Source organism: Talpa occidentalis, unplaced genomic scaffold (assembly GCF_014898055.3).
Source record: "Talpa occidentalis isolate TD23 unplaced genomic scaffold, MPIMG_talOcc4v2.1 talOcc4.16, whole genome shotgun sequence".
NCBI lineage: Eukaryota > Metazoa > Chordata > Mammalia > Eulipotyphla > Talpidae > Talpa > Talpa occidentalis.
Genome location: NW_023601653.1, coordinates 13,655,306 through 13,670,929, shown reverse-complemented (window position 1 = coordinate 13,670,929; position 15,624 = coordinate 13,655,306). Strand labels below are relative to the sequence as shown.

General features: G+C 41.4%; 1 protein-coding gene across 2 annotated transcripts in view; it reads left to right on the top strand.

Moving 5' to 3' along the window:
• ANO4 (anoctamin 4) overlaps window positions 1-15,624 on the top strand; it is a 301,260-nt gene that overhangs the window by 25,450 nt on the left and 260,186 nt on the right. The window lies entirely within an intron of this gene.

Sequence of the window (15,624 nt, the reverse complement as noted above, 5' to 3'; positions counted from 1 at the left end):
TGAGGGCATCGGGGTGAGGGTGTTGGGGCTACTGGAATTTGGGTGGGGACCCACGGTGGTGGGAGGCGCCAGGGGTCCCAGCATTGGTGGGGCTTGAGGTGTCTGCAGGCAAGCGGAGGAGGCCACACTGCAGAAGGCGCTGGAAATGGCCCCTAGGGGTTCCCTAGGATGAACCCCGCCACCTGCATTTGAGTGGTTCCTGCCTCCAGCAGCTCCCCAGGGCTCTGTGCTAACTTCCCCCCACCTCCCTGCAGCTGTGTATGCAGCGACCCTCCCCCCAAAACCAAAAATACTACCAGGGAGAGTCTATCAAGAGGGAAATACTTTTGGAAATGGGTAAAAACTCTTGACAGTGAAAATTGAGAGTAAACTGAGAGAGATCTCTAGGACCGTAGTCGGTGAAGATTACAGTGAGCCGGAGGAACAGTCTTCTGGCTTCACTTTTTAATTGTGCCACTTTCCGCATTACCTACATGTGAGGACCTTCCCCGCTCCGAGCCTGGATGGCTTGATCTGTAGAAAGTAGTGCTGTTGAGAGACTGAAATGAGAGAAAATGTGAGTGAAAGCTGCTATTCCTATCTGTTTCCCCCACCCACTGATTCCCTTTCTCTTGCCTCCTCTGTCTGTCTCCTAGGTTGTGTGCAGTGGCTGAACTTTGCCTTGTAAATTGCTGTCTCTCTACCTCCTCTCATTTTGCAGCTTTAACTTATGTAATTTTGACCATTAAGATGGAAAAAGGGCTTCTCTAGTGAGTGAGCTCTACCATGACTGTTTCCTCTTTCTGCTTCTTCCCCCACACACCTGAAAAAAATGCTTCAGGTAATTACTACCCTTGTTTGTCAGGTGCTGATATTTTCTACTGTCTCTCCCCTCCCTCCCCAAAGTGCTAGTCAACTTCCATTAAGCTGATGTCATTTCCTATGAGTGAATTGCAGCTTAGAGTTTGAACACCGTTTGTCTGAATAGTACTTCCAACCCTTCTGAAACCAGACAAGGGTCTTGGGTGTGAAAATGAATAAAGAGAACCTGATTCAGGATCAGCTGGGATCTGATGCACTGGCCACTCCTTAGAGCAAACCGTGCCTAGAAACAAGCTGCCTACTGCCTGCAGCCAATGCAAACCACCACATCCTCTGGCCCCTCCAACTTCTATTCAGAAGAGCCCTTTCCAGATTCCTCCAGAAAACTACCAAGTCAATATTTTGCCTCTTTGGACTTCACTATGGTTTGCTTGTCCTGGGTTGCATTCCCTCTACTATTCCCAAATTCTTCTGCTAATCTCTCTGCTGATCTCTGACTAGCTAAACCTTGTTATGTCGTTTCAGGTTTGACACAGGTAATTTGTGTGTGTGTGTGAAAAGGAAATGATTTCTCTTTGAAGATTTATTCATTTTCTTTAAATGGCATCTTATACCAATGGCAATAAAACTCTCCCAGTGTTGGCAAAGCAATGTCCCCTGGCTTTAAAGGGGCTCTAATCTTCCCTGAAATTCTGATAGTGTTGAGTCAACAAAAAAGGACCCAGAATCAGTTAAGTATTATCACAATAATACTGTATACCGAGCAATTCCAGAAACTGTGTCATACAGCACTAAGCTCCTGCCTCTGGGACTAGGCGGCTCTGTTGATCCTGGCTGGGCTCACTCAGCATCTCAGAGTTGACTGGGCCTTTGCCTGACGGAGGCTGAGCTCAGCTGGAGCAAATGGGATGACTTGGCTGTGTTCTACAACTCTTTTACCCTCCAGTAGGCTAGCCCAGCCATGTTCTCAGGGAAGAGAAAGTTTTCAAGCTTCTGCCTGGAACACATTAGGCAATATTCCACCCATGTCACTCAACAGAGGTAAAGGTGGGGCAGAATGTCTCTCAGTTGGGTGGGAGGGCAATGAAAGTTGCTTGGAAAAAAGAAGTGGGCTAAGGGCAGGATAAAGAATTGGAGCCAAAAACAGTCTACCTCTTAAATGCATGGTTTCCTTGACTCAGTGGCCACTCACTCAAGTGCTCCCTAGATCTGAATCCTGGAGGCTGTTGTCTGAAAGACACGATAAAGTCCTCTTGTACCTGCTCAGTGCCCTCCTTTTACCTGGCCTTCTAGTAAAAGCTCCTCCTTTTCAATGCAGATCATGTTAAGAAAGTAGGTGCTTGATATCAAAACTACAATGATATACCATCTCACACCAGTGAGAATGGCACATATTAGAAAGTAGATGCTTGAGGACTGCTTGACCTGCCTGGATTCTCACCGTGGGCATAATTTAGATTAAGCCACAGTCCACCCCATGAATTTTACTCCCATTTCCCCCAGGTCTTCCTAGGAAGACATTTATCCTTTTCTATTATGGCATTTTGAGTAAATTCATGAAGTTATCTAAATGAGATATTTTCATCAGTAAAATTGCAAATAGTCTGTCTATATACTTTTTTTCCCTCCAATTTGTCCCCTAAGACCTGTCTGTGACCTTCCTGTAGACTATCGGGACATCCTCAAGGTCCCACAAGTGCTTGTCTAAAACCTCTTCTCTGTTCCCTGTTTCAACAAACTGCGTCATAATCCATCCTGTTGCTCAATGAAGAGAGTTCTTTAACCTCATTCAAAATCATCAGGTCTTTTGTGAATAATGGCTGGCAGCTTTCTTTAGCCAGACCCTGAAATTGTTCTTTGTTAGCCAGGCCCTGAAATTGTTCTTTGTTCGCTTGTTAGGCCAGGCTCTGTGCTAAGCAATTGGGGGCTGTGAGGGTGACTAAGATTTGACTTTCTCTTTGAAGTGCAGTATCCAGTCAAGGAGGTGAATTAATAACATCACTCACAGTAACATGTGGTGCTGTGAACAAAGTATTTTCTTCCATCCTTTCCCACATCTAATTGCTCATTAATTCTTATTCAGCCTCAAATGTACCTCAATTCTACTTCTCTTCATTCCTATAATCATTATTCCTGCCATGAATCAAAACTTCTTACTCTTATCTGAGCTGCATCATAGGCCCAGCCTTCCATTCCTTGCAGTAAAAACCATCAAGTGAATTTGGTAGTTCCACAATAAGTCCAGCATGGAATTACCATACATAAGCCACAATTCCACTGCTGGATATGTACCCCAAAAAACAAATTTATAACAAAAAAATTGTACACTGGTGTTCAAAGCAACAATAGTCACAATACCCAAATGGTGGAAGCATCCCAAGTATCTTTCAACTGATGAATGGATTAAGAAAAAATGGCATATTCCTCCAACAGAATGTTCAACCATAAAATAGGAGTTCTGTGCTGATACATGCTATAGTATGGATGCATCTTGAAAACAGACACAAAAGGCCACTTAGTCTGTGTTTGTATTTATATGAAATATTCAGAATAGGAAAATCTATAGAGATCGAATAGGCAAGCTTATGACTAAGCAAATAGAAAACATATTAGTGGTTTCCAGGGCCTGGAAACCATATTACTCTGTGCTTTCACATTGTTGCCCGCCTACTTTGATCAGTTCATGGCTTTTCTCAATTCCCTCAAGGACTAGACATTTTAATATAAAGAGAAAAAAAAACAACACCTAAAACTCTCCTTCAGAAGAGTGATTGGAAAGTGATGTAAGGATTCATCATATGGAAATGTCTGAAAGGAGGCTCTTTGGATCAGGGATTAACAGTTGAGTGCCTTGCACTGGGCTCTTCAGCCTGCAGCTGGTTTGCTCTGAAGTGCTCTGACCTGAAATAGCACTGTTGTTGGACTGATTCTGGCCCCAGAGTCACCTGCCTGAGTTCTGGCTTGTGTCATTCAGGAGTGGAGTAGGGCTGACATTGAACTGCACTTGAATGTGAGCTGCTAGTGCAGATGGTGGCCTCTGTGTGTGCTGCCCGCCATGTGACCAATGTCTGAGAGCAGATGGACATTGTCTCTGCTCCAGCTGACTTGAGAATACTCCTCCAAGGCACGAAGTACTGGTGGAGTGAGGCAATCAGGCAAGGCGTGCTCTGGAAAGAGGTGCTGGGGATGAGTCCTTAGGGAGGTCTGGAATTTGGTTCCTCCCAGAAAATGTTACTCTTCCAAATTTTGTGACACAATCATGATAATCACCACTTCATCACTCTGAACAGGCCACACTGTGCTTTCTTACCTGTGATATGATTTGTTGTTCACTTAGACACTGAAAGGTGGTAGAATCATTTTCTAGGACCCCTCCCGTGGGACAGCTCCCCTGTTCCTTTCTTGTCCCCATATGCCTTTCGGTCTCGTGCACCACTTTCTTGAGGATCTTCTCTGGTTATTTATTTAAACATGTTTATTCTGAAATATTTCAAACACATGAAAAGACACCATGAAAACACACACCCTCACCATTCACTTGAAGATGCCAACCATGGTTGATACATTGGAAGCCCCTTGTACCTCTCTTTTCCCCCCAGAGGTGGCCACCATTTGTATTTGGAGTTTGTGATGCCCATTTTACAAGAATTCATTGCCTGTCCTTGAGTGACAAAGATCTTGATCCAAGAGAATGCAGAGGGCCATTTGGGGTGATGTCTAAGGGAAAGGTTAAGAGCTGATATTCAGCTTGGAAGCACATGCATTTCTTAATCATGGGTGATGGAAAGAAGGTGGTGGAGGTTACAAATTCTTTGAGACCCACAGAAAAGGTTATAACTCCAGTCCTGCACCTTTTACCCTTATTTCTGCCCTCATCCCACCGCATTTTAATTTATGTGCTCGTTTCTGGCTCTCTTGGGTCTCTGAATGCCATTGGGTCAAGAACTTTATCTCATATTCTGTATTTTTAGTGTAGGACTTGTGTGTTTTAGGTCCTTAATGTGCTTGTCGAATTGGATTGTTTTATTTGGTTTATTATACTCTTGCGTTGTAAATACCGTTTTTTTATGTTGTTTTTTTCCCAATAACTTCAACAGAAGATATATTTTTTTGCAACTTAAGCTCTATGATTTCCCCATATTTTCAGTTTTCCCCCTAGTGAGTTCATATTACACTCAGCTGATTCAGGAGATTGGGAGTAGCATTATATTTGGTAGTACAATTCTGTGTTTATAAAATCTCAAAGAGACTTTGACTCCCTTAAATTGAAATAATTAACAGATTTTTTTTTTTTATAGAGGCATGTTTATTTCTTTATTTATTTGTTTTGTTTGTTTGTTCTGTTTACACATGCACTGGGTACAGTCAGAAGCACGGGAGGGTGAGAGAATTCACCAGAGCCAGAGCAGGGAGCAGAGCAGGCAGAAGGACCGAAGTACACTGCTGAGGGGAGCAGCGGGCGGCAGGAGAGGTCTGCGCGCCATGTGGGACCCTCCTCCGGTGGCCGGGGAGCAGCCGGGGATCGAACCGGCGCCACAGAGGCCGCGGGCAGCTTCGTAACCCAGCGCTCAACCGCTGCGCCACCGGGGAGGCCCCTAATTAACAGATATTAAAGATGTAATGTCATGAATCGCTGTGCCTGTGCTAGCATCTAATGTGTGAAAAACCATCTGTTCAGGTAGATATTTACAATGTGACAGATAACCTCTCTGTTGAAACCAGGAAACTACTGAAATCCAAAGGCAAAAAAAGTAACCTGTTAGCACATTCATTTTTAAACCTACAAAACATCCAGACATTCTCCTAGGAAGACTTTTGAAATCAATTTTCTTGGGTGACAGCTGCTTAATTATAAAATAATGCATCCTTATCAATCTTACTTTCCTCATCGGCATGCACAGATATCCCGAGAGGTGTGCTTTTGTGACTTTAATACAAAGGAAAGAGGCTAGTGATCTAGCTGACTCCTGCAGTTGATCTGGCCTCTTCATAAATAATGCAGGATGATTAATAGGATATTCATGATGATAATAAATAGTTACTCTGGTGTTATGCTCTAACAATGAGAGGGTGTAGTCTGGAAAAGATTCCCCTGTGGTTCCATTCTTGCCTCTGTCCTTACCAGCTCTGGTTCCTGGGCAACTCCTTAGCAACTCTGATCCTGCTTCCCCTATTTGAAGCAGTTAGAAGTTTCCATACAAGGTGGTTGTTGCTTAAAGGAATGTGGGAAACCTTAGTAAGAATTGTAAAGGGATATACAAATATACAGAGTTACCATAGAGGTAACAGGGTCGTCTGGATTGTGGATGATTCCTAGGATGTCTCTGTCAATTCTTTGGACATAATCAAGAACAGGTAGACTCTAGAAGGACACATATCCACTCCTGTGTATAATAGGACCTTTTTACTTCCCAACCCTTAGCTCTGCATTGGGGCTTCACTAAGCTACTTGAATTTAACACTTAACATGGTCATCTCTTATGAAGGCTTAGGAGCCAGACACCATGAGAAGTTGGTTATATAGTTGCTTAACATATTTTCAGGAATAAATTGAAGTTATAATTTTAATGAGTACCATTCGACACATTTCCACTTCATTTTCTTTCTCAGCTAAGTTTTCTAAACTTGCAGGAAATACAGCAATTCAACCTAGAGATCATTTACTAAGTGGAGAGTAGTAACAACACATGTTGTATTCTAGAATTTATATAATGTTTGTCTCTCTGGTTAAATATAGTGATAGTTAAGTAATGCATCTTTTGGCCCATTTTGCTTTGGCTACCAGGAAACTCAGGACTTATTTTTTAATTAATTGACTAGCCTCTGTTAGTATTGTTTAAGAGGACGGTCTTTTGGTTACTTATTCATATCAGAATCATCTGGAGTGTTCTTCATAGGGATTCTGGACCTCACCTCAGATCTGATGCAGATTTCTTAGATTTTTGAGCCTGGAAATCTGCATTTTAGACAGAACAATGCTTATATTTAGGCGCAATAAAATATGGAAATTACTGCCTTGGGATTTCAGATTATTCTCTCACCTCTTTTAAGTTTTGATTTTATGTTTCTTAGTTGTCATGTGTGCCTCATACTATAAATCACCTACAATCTTTTTGGAAATAGAATAACTAAAAACATGAATGTTCACTTGGAAAATGGCTTGATATTTGCAACAGAGTCAGAGTGAATAAAGTAGTTGCCTTATATTATTTCTTTTGTTTGTTTGTTTATTTATTTATTTATAGAAGCACTGGGTACAGTCAGAAGCACGGGAGGGTGAGAGAATTCACCAGAGCCAGAGCGGGGAACAGAACAGGCAGACCGACAAAATACACTGCTGAAGGGAGCAGTGGGCGTGGCAGGAGAGGTCTGCTGCACCATGTGGGGCCCTCGCAGGCGGCTGGGGATCGAACTGGCGCTGCAGAGGCTGCAGGCAGCTTCGCAACCCAGTGCTCAACCGCTGTGCCACCAGGGGAGACCCAGTATTATTTCTTTAGGTGTAAGGAAGGACTGGCTTTAGGTCAGTTCCTGCTTTGCAGGCGATCAGAGGAAGACTTGCAGCTGGGATCTGGTGGTAGGAGTGATGGTGTAAGTGATATAATGAGACACTAGAAATCCACAGATCTCATAATTAATGAGTGCAAGAGGCTTTTTCTTTTATTTGCTTATCTACTTTTAACTTGCTAATTTCCCTGAGTCTAAGCCTTTTTTAAAATCTCTTCAGCATAGCTCAGTGCCTAGTACTTAGGACCTAGCTGGAAGGGTGAAGGGATTTAAGTTGCATTGGTGGTGTCTAGTGTCCAAAGTTAACCTATTGGTTGAAGTTACTTCCATGATATAAGAAGTCTTTCTTTAAAAATATCCATACATACTTGAGAGCCCTAACTAAGTGATCTCCAACTGTGGTTTATTTTCCAATTTTCCTCAGACTGCTGGGTCCATTGAAGAGATAATTAGAACTAGAAGATTGTGACGAGGAACCAAAATGCTCTTTGGTTTTCTTTAAATCATCATACTATTCTTGCCCTTTTGTCTGGTATATTGTATTCCCTCATCCCCAAATTTACACCTCCTTTCAATGCCTAATTCAAATGGCATTTGATTCAAAGGGACACCACAAGGTAGGGCAGGATGAAATGACCACAGGCCAGGAAGCCCTAACCCAGACGTGCCAAATATCCAGGGGATACTGATGTTTCCTGAGCTCTGTGGCCAGGACACAGATAGAAATTTTTCTCTCCCTTGGTGGCTCAAGTCACCCCTTCAGTAAACTGCTACCTACAGTTAGGTTGAGACAAAAGAAGAATTCTATTTGTCATAGTGACCTTCAAACTACCCAGTTTCTCCCACTCATAGGTAACCTTTCCTTCTCTTTCAGTTCTTCTTAAAAATGAGTTTTTATTAATTATTGAGAAGATATAAAGTATTTATCAAGTGTCTGGAAGATATAAAGGATCACATGACCCAAACACCTGTTTATCCAGCATCCAGTATAAATAAAAGAATGTGAGCTTAGCCTTTGAAGGCTTCTGTGGCCTCTCCCTGAGCTTAATCCCTTATTTCCCCCATATGAGTTGTTACCACTCTCCTAAACTTGGGGTTTCTTATTTCATGTTCTATAATAATATTCTTTACTAATTTCATATTCTTAAAAGTTTCATTTATCCTTCTGAATTTTATATAGTATCACACAGTATTTTTGACTTTCACTTCAAGAAAAATTGGATGAATTAATCTATATTGTGGAAAAATGTAATTTATTCATTTCTGTTACTGTAGTGTGTTAGAGTATTAATATACACAGTGTACAGTGTGGGGGCTATTAATAAGTGTTGCTATGGATCATCTTGTAAGAGGTTCTCTAGGCTTGCCCCAAGGAATCAAATCCTGGGCATTGCCTATGTACCTGTTCAGCTATATTATAAAGGCCAAATTGTTTTCCAAATGCTTTTATTGATTTATACTTTCTTACATAATATTTCAGTGACCATTGTAATGATGAGTGAAGATGAATAACTCATATGGGGTTGACTTTGAGCCTGGCAGTACTTAATCTAAACTCACCCAATTTCCACAAAAACCCTTAGTCTCCTAGTTGCACTGTATTCTTGGCTACACCTGAAATTGTCTGAATTTTACATTTTTCTAGAGAGATGGATATGAAATGGTACATGGTTGTAGTTTTACTTTTTTTCCTCTGGTTACTGAATATGGCTGAGTATTTCTTCACGTGTGTATGGAGTACCTGTTCATTTCTCAATTGGATTCTTTGTATTCTTATTCTTTAAGTCATAATAACTTTCTGTTTTATTTTTTATTATAATTACATTTCCTGTATTTCTTCTACTACATTGTACAATCAGCAAGGAGACTGATTGTGCCTTAGATGTTTGTTCTCCCAGAGCTGAGAATTAAGAATTTAACCTGGTCATTGCACAGGAATAGCTACCTAATTTTGAAAGTTTGTACCATTTACCAACCTCTTCTATTTTCCCATTTCTAATTTCCACAACCATTTTAATACTGGTTCCATGAATTTGACTTTTTAATTCCACATATGTGATAGCATATAGTATTTATCTTTGTCTAGTTTATTTCATTTACCATTATATCCTCAAGATCCATCTGTGTTGTCAGAAATGGCAAAATTTCCTTTTTAATGGCTGAATAATATTCTACTGTGTGTATACATGTGTGTATAACATATATCACACCCCATATCTTTATCCATTCATCAATTGATGGACATTTGGGTTTGCATATATTGGTGTGATACTGTGATTTATAATAAATATATTTCTTTATTCCTGTTTCTGGCAGATTTTCTAAAATCTTTAGTATTTCCTAAGTGATGAGAGTGATAAAGCTGTTCATGTTAATGGGGTGACTTGGAAAGCATCTGTGGGTGGGGACTGATTGTCACAGGAACCAACCTTGTCATTAGAGGTTAGAACTTTCAGTCTCATTCCCTTCATGTACCTCCAGGGAGGAGGGACAGGTGAATCAATTGCCAATGGCTGATAAATTTATCGATTATGCTTATGAAGCCTCCAACAGATGGGGTTCAGAGGGCTTTGGTGAACATGTGGAGGTGCTGGGAGGAGGGTGGCACACCTGGAGGAGTCACAGAAGCTCTGTACTCTTTCTCCATGACTAATGCATCTGTTCACTGCCATTTCTGTGTCATATCCTATTATAATAGTCATCTAGTAAGTGAAATATTTGTTTCTGTGAGCTACTCTAGCAAATCAATACCCACAAGGGGACCACTAGAACTTACAATTTGTAGCTGGTTGCTCAGAAGCAGAGGTAAGAGTCTTGGCTAGTGATTGGTATCTGAAGTGGAGAGCATGTGGCACTGTGAATCCTGTACCTGTGGAATCTAATTCTATGTCCCAGTAAATAGTGTCAGAAATGAGTTGAATTCTCAGACTTCCTGTTGGTGTCTGAGAATTTCTTGGTGTGGAGAACCTGATAGTTATGTGGAACACTTTTTAATATATTCATTGGCCACTTGTATGTCTTTGGGGAAAAAAAATGTCTATGTAGTTATGTAGTTCCTCAGCCCATTTTAAAATTGGATTTTTTTTTTTTACCATTGATTCATATGAGTTCTTTATTTTGGGTATTTACCACATACATGATTTACAAATATCTTTTCCCATTTTGTTGGTTGTCTTTATCTCTGTTCATGATCTCCTTGACTATGCTTTGACATGCACAGATGACTTATATTCCAGTTGCACATTTGGGGCTCCTGGCCTTCCACCTCCAGTAAATTATAAGACAATTATTGCTTTTTGTTCTAGTAGGGCAGATTTGGCCATTCTGGTAGGCCAAGTCATTTGGATGTTATGGTTGAGCTGCTAGCCTGTGATTTAGCCCACCTTTCAAACAGGTGGTTGGGCAACTTAGCCTAACTCAGCCTGGGATTCAATTTCCTTGTTCAGACAGGACACTGGGTGACTATGTTCCCCTATTCAAACTGCATTTGGGGTGACTCACAGCTTACTGTCTCTCAGTTTCTTTTACCCAGACTGTCCAATGACAGGTAGATCAGCAACTCGTAGAAATTCAGTCTCTTGGTATGATCTAGAGAGGACTGGCAAACTATGGCATGTGTGCCCCCTACAGCCCGCTGCCTGGCCCTGTAAATAAAGTACTGGAACAGTCATGCTCATTGTTTTCATCTGGTCTATGATTTCTTTCATGCTACAACACCAGTGTTGAGTGGTTGCAGCAGAAACTGTATGGGCTGCAAAACTGAAAAGATTTACTCTGATCTTTTGTAGAAAAAGTTTGCCAATGTGTGTTTTAGAGACTGGGAAAGACATCATTGCCTTATGGCCTGTGTGATTTCACTCTCAAATTTAATCTAGTGCATTGTTGAGAAAAGGAAGTTAAATAATTGTAATATTCACAAATATTAAACTGTATGATCTATTTTAATGAAAATTTAAGAATAGCCAGAAAGCAAACCCAAAGTAAATTATCTCTAAATTTTGACCCCCTTAAGGGTGTGCTGAATTGTACCAACAACTTTTCTAACTAGAAGATTGGAGTAACCTAATAATTTTTTTAGGTCACAGGGTGTAACTAATTGAATAGAGAAAGGGATCAACACTTTGAGATTATGTCCCTGGAGAAGGTAACACCTGAAACAGATTGCGTTTTTTGATTAACTTATTCCTTAGTGGGTAGAGGTTAAACATTCAAACAGATTAAAAGATTTAGTAGGAAATAGAGCTGGGGCACACATCATTCTGTAATTGACATTTGGGAAGGCCACTGTGCCCACGCATGCGTACTTAGGGAATGTTGCTTCGTCAACGACTTACCAAAATGGGGCAGCCGCTGTTTGTGTGTTTTCTACTTTGAATACAGAACGCTTTGGCTCTAATTCTGTTCTACAACCGTCAGTTTCCCTATAGCAAAACCAATTTTCTCTGGACAATCTCATAAATGAAAATAAAAAGTAGGAAATAGCTGCCTACAGGGGAAATGCGGTTGAAGACAAATGATCATATAAAGTTCATTTTAAAAAATGAAGTGTAATCTCTCCTCCTGGCTGTTCTTTATACTGTAGGAAGCTAATGCAGGGTGGGAGGTGGGGGCCTCCTTATTGCACTGCTTTGAGGCAAAGGGTTGTAATCGGAGAACCAGATAAGCAATTCAAAGCCTTGCTAAGGTAAGCACCTTCCTCCTCTTCCATGCTCCAATTTAAAAAATAATTACATACAAAACCATCTTGGTTTTCAAATTTGCATTTGAAATTTGAAATGCTTATTTGAGACTGAGTGAAAAATTAAACACCTTAAAATAGCACTCTTTCAAACATACAGAAAATTATTTTTCCTTCCCTGAAGGAGTAACTGCTATGAATACAGCTCTTTGGAAATGTATTTTAAAAAAATACGGTGAGCGTGTAGGCTCACAGAGTCTGAGATCTGAAACCCTCTCATCTAAAAGAACACTACCTTGTGTGTGCAAATACATATTTCTTGTAAGTTCCTTATACCCTGTATCAAACCACAGTGTAAATGATACCAGGCGGTGAGAGACAATAGTTGAAATTTCAGAGCTTATCACAGAACAGATCTGGGCTAGCCTCCTAGATCTAACACTTCATAATTTCGTGACCTTGGGGAAATTGTTTGTCATCTTAGAACCTCAGGTACCTCACCTGAAAAGCGAAAATAGTACTGATGCCCCCCCACACCATAGCATTGTTTGAAGTAGTAAATGAAATAACACATGGTGTTGGGATTGTAATTAGGAGCAAGAAAAATGAACACGAGGCTCCCAGGATTATTGGCCGCACCTCCGGGGTGAAGCTACTCGCAGTGACCCCAGGTGCTTTTTCTTACCATTCTGACATTTTGGGGATATGGACTTTTTTTTACTTCTGTGTGTGGTTTTTAAGAAAAGAAAAACTTAGAGGCTTTCTCCCAACTGTGTATTTTTAGAGACCTGTGATTTAAAAAAAAACTTGCAATCCGTACTAATTTGTCATGGAACTAGACTTTCCTTACCAATAAATAAATGGAGGCAGCACCAAGAAAAGGAACCAAAGGGGGCAATGATATGGGGAAGGATGGAACTGAACTTTCAGTGGTGAATTTAATGTAGAGCGTACACATGTTGTTTTCAGCCGCTCACACTTATCTAATGTTCTAATACAAGGTTCCTTCAGTAAACACTAAGGGCAAGAGATTAAATGACAATAATATTTAACATGTGATGGGTGCTTACTCTATGCCAGGCATCATTCATTTACATATTTGTTCCTTTAAGTCTCTTGAAACCTTATAAGGTAGCAGTAATATTATCCCCTATACAGGAGGGTAAGTCTTGGTTAACCAAGAGTTAAAGTAGCCTGTCCAGGTTACACAGCTAAGATTGGGTAGACCCATGACTGGGTAGGAAGTCTGTGATTCCTAATGTACCACGCATGTCCCTGTATCCCAGATGCTCAGATTCCTGGCAGTGGGTGGATTGGTTACTAGTGCTTAGGTGGTCAGAATAAACTCCCAAGAACCCCTGCAGCCCTCCAAACCACCCCCCCAATTCCCCCTCACTGGGCCCCAGTTAATAGTTTGGTTCCATATTACCCCAGGGAGTCAGCCCCAGAAATGACTCCAAGCCCTTGGTGTCTGAAGTATAATCTTGCCACTTCACCTCATTTTCTGAGTGGCTTTCATGGGGGTAGGGGTAAGGATACATGGACTGTTGACGAGATACCCTTGTGAACACTTGTTTGTACAAGAGTGACTATTTTTTTTTTAAATGTATTTCTTTTTTTTTTTTTAATTTTTTTTTAAAGAGGCACGTATTGTATTTATTTATTTGTTTGTTTGTTTTGTTTATACATGCACTGGGTACAGTCAGAAACGCGGGAGGGTGAGAGAATTCACCAGAGCCAGAGCGGGGAGCAGAGCAGGCAGAAGGACCGAAGTACACTGCTGAGGGGAGCAGCGGGCGGCAGGAGAGGTCTGCGCGCCATGTGGGACCCTCCTCCAGTGGCTGGGGAGCAGCTGGGGATCGAACCTGCGCCGCAGAGGCCGTGGGCAGCTTCGCAACCCAGCGCTCAACCGCTGCGCCACCGGGGAGGCCCAAGAGTGACTATTTTTTAAAGATTTATTTATTTTTATACAAGAGCTGGGGTACAGGCCAGAGGCATGAGAGGGTAAAAGGATCCACCAGAGACAGAGCAAGGAACAGAACATGCAGACGGACCGATATACACTGCCGAGGGGAGCAGCAGGCGAGACAGGAGAGGTCTGCTGTGCCATGTGGGTTTCTCCCTGGCCAGCTGGGAATCGAACCTGTGTTGCAGAGGCTGTGGACAGCTTCACAGCTCTGCGCTTAACCCGCTGAGCCACTGGGGAGACCCTGGACAAGAGTAACTTTTAATGTGAAGGGGTGACTTGAATTTGTCGCAGACAATGGCAGTCTCCAGAACTGGTTTTAAGGATGAATTATGACAAAATAAACCCCCCCCTTCATCTTTAGGGTCCTCCCTCTAGTCACTTGATAATCTCTACTTCTATAAATACTAAGCAAAAAAGGAAAAGTGAATGCCTGTTCAAATATCCCTCGCCTTTGCTTTTGCTTTGGGGGCAACTTTTCCTTGAGACCACATTTCCAAGTACTGACTGGGGATGAGAGGAAGATGAGGTGGCAACAGATGAGAAAATGTCTGGGTGATGGTATTTAAGGTAACGAGGGACATAGCTCACCGCAAGTCTGAGATGGGACACGCAGGGAGGTGTGCAGTCCAGCTTTAGAGTTAAAGGCATTATAATAAAAGTGAGCCCCAGTTTTTGCAGGTAAGGAAGTTGAGGAAAAGCAATTGATAGATGAAGTTAGGACCAGACCAGGCTTCTGATCCCGGTGCCTGTTTCCATTTTGAACTGACTGCCGGAAAGAGCAAAAAGTCTTAAGAGGAAGCGCTCCACATTCTGGTTCCCTCATGTTTCGGTGCTTGCATAATGTTTTGGTGCTTTCTAAGTTTTATATGTGAAAAGGAAAATGTTATCTCTTTTGTGCATAAAATTTGTCAAATAACAGAGTAAATTTGTATGTTATTGCTTGGAATTCAGATTTGTAAATCTAGTCCCTGTCTTTTCATTCCTACAAAATGAATCTTGGCATTCCATAAAGATGATTTTACCACATTTACTGATGCTACTAACCCAATTCAGCAATTTCCATCTGCTATCTTGATAGACATTTATGATGAGGAATGTTTTCTACTGTCACTGTTTGTGAGGGTCCCGTGATGGCTTTTGAAGGTGATGCTTAAGAAGGATGGAACCTTTCTTCCTCTTTCCTTTTTGACTCAACATGGAGTTTCAATGGCCTTTGAGACTTTTGGTGACAAATGATGGTGAATTTCTACTTGAGTTTTGTCTGGGGTCTTAAAGTACATAAAGGCAATGAGGAGCAGTAAGGTAGATAGATGTAACTTAACTGATATAAAATTAAGATTATAGACACTAGTTATAGAATATTTAATATCTTCAACACTAGAACCATCAACACAAGGATCTCAGTTACCCAAAGTCCAGAAAAATCAACTCCCATAAGCCCTCTTTCCTGATGGGTTTGGGGCTGCCTTACCTTTGGAGACTGGACGATGCACGAGAGAGACCACTGGACATGAAACCAGAAGGTCCAAGTTGGTGGCTGTGACTGCCCTCTCTACCCTGTTAAATCTAAGGCAGAAACTCCATGGCCTGAAGTTCTCTGATTTGTAAACATGGGTTGGGACTAAGCCTGGCCATGCATCCAAGTCTGTTGAGGAGCTTTTGTATCTCTAGT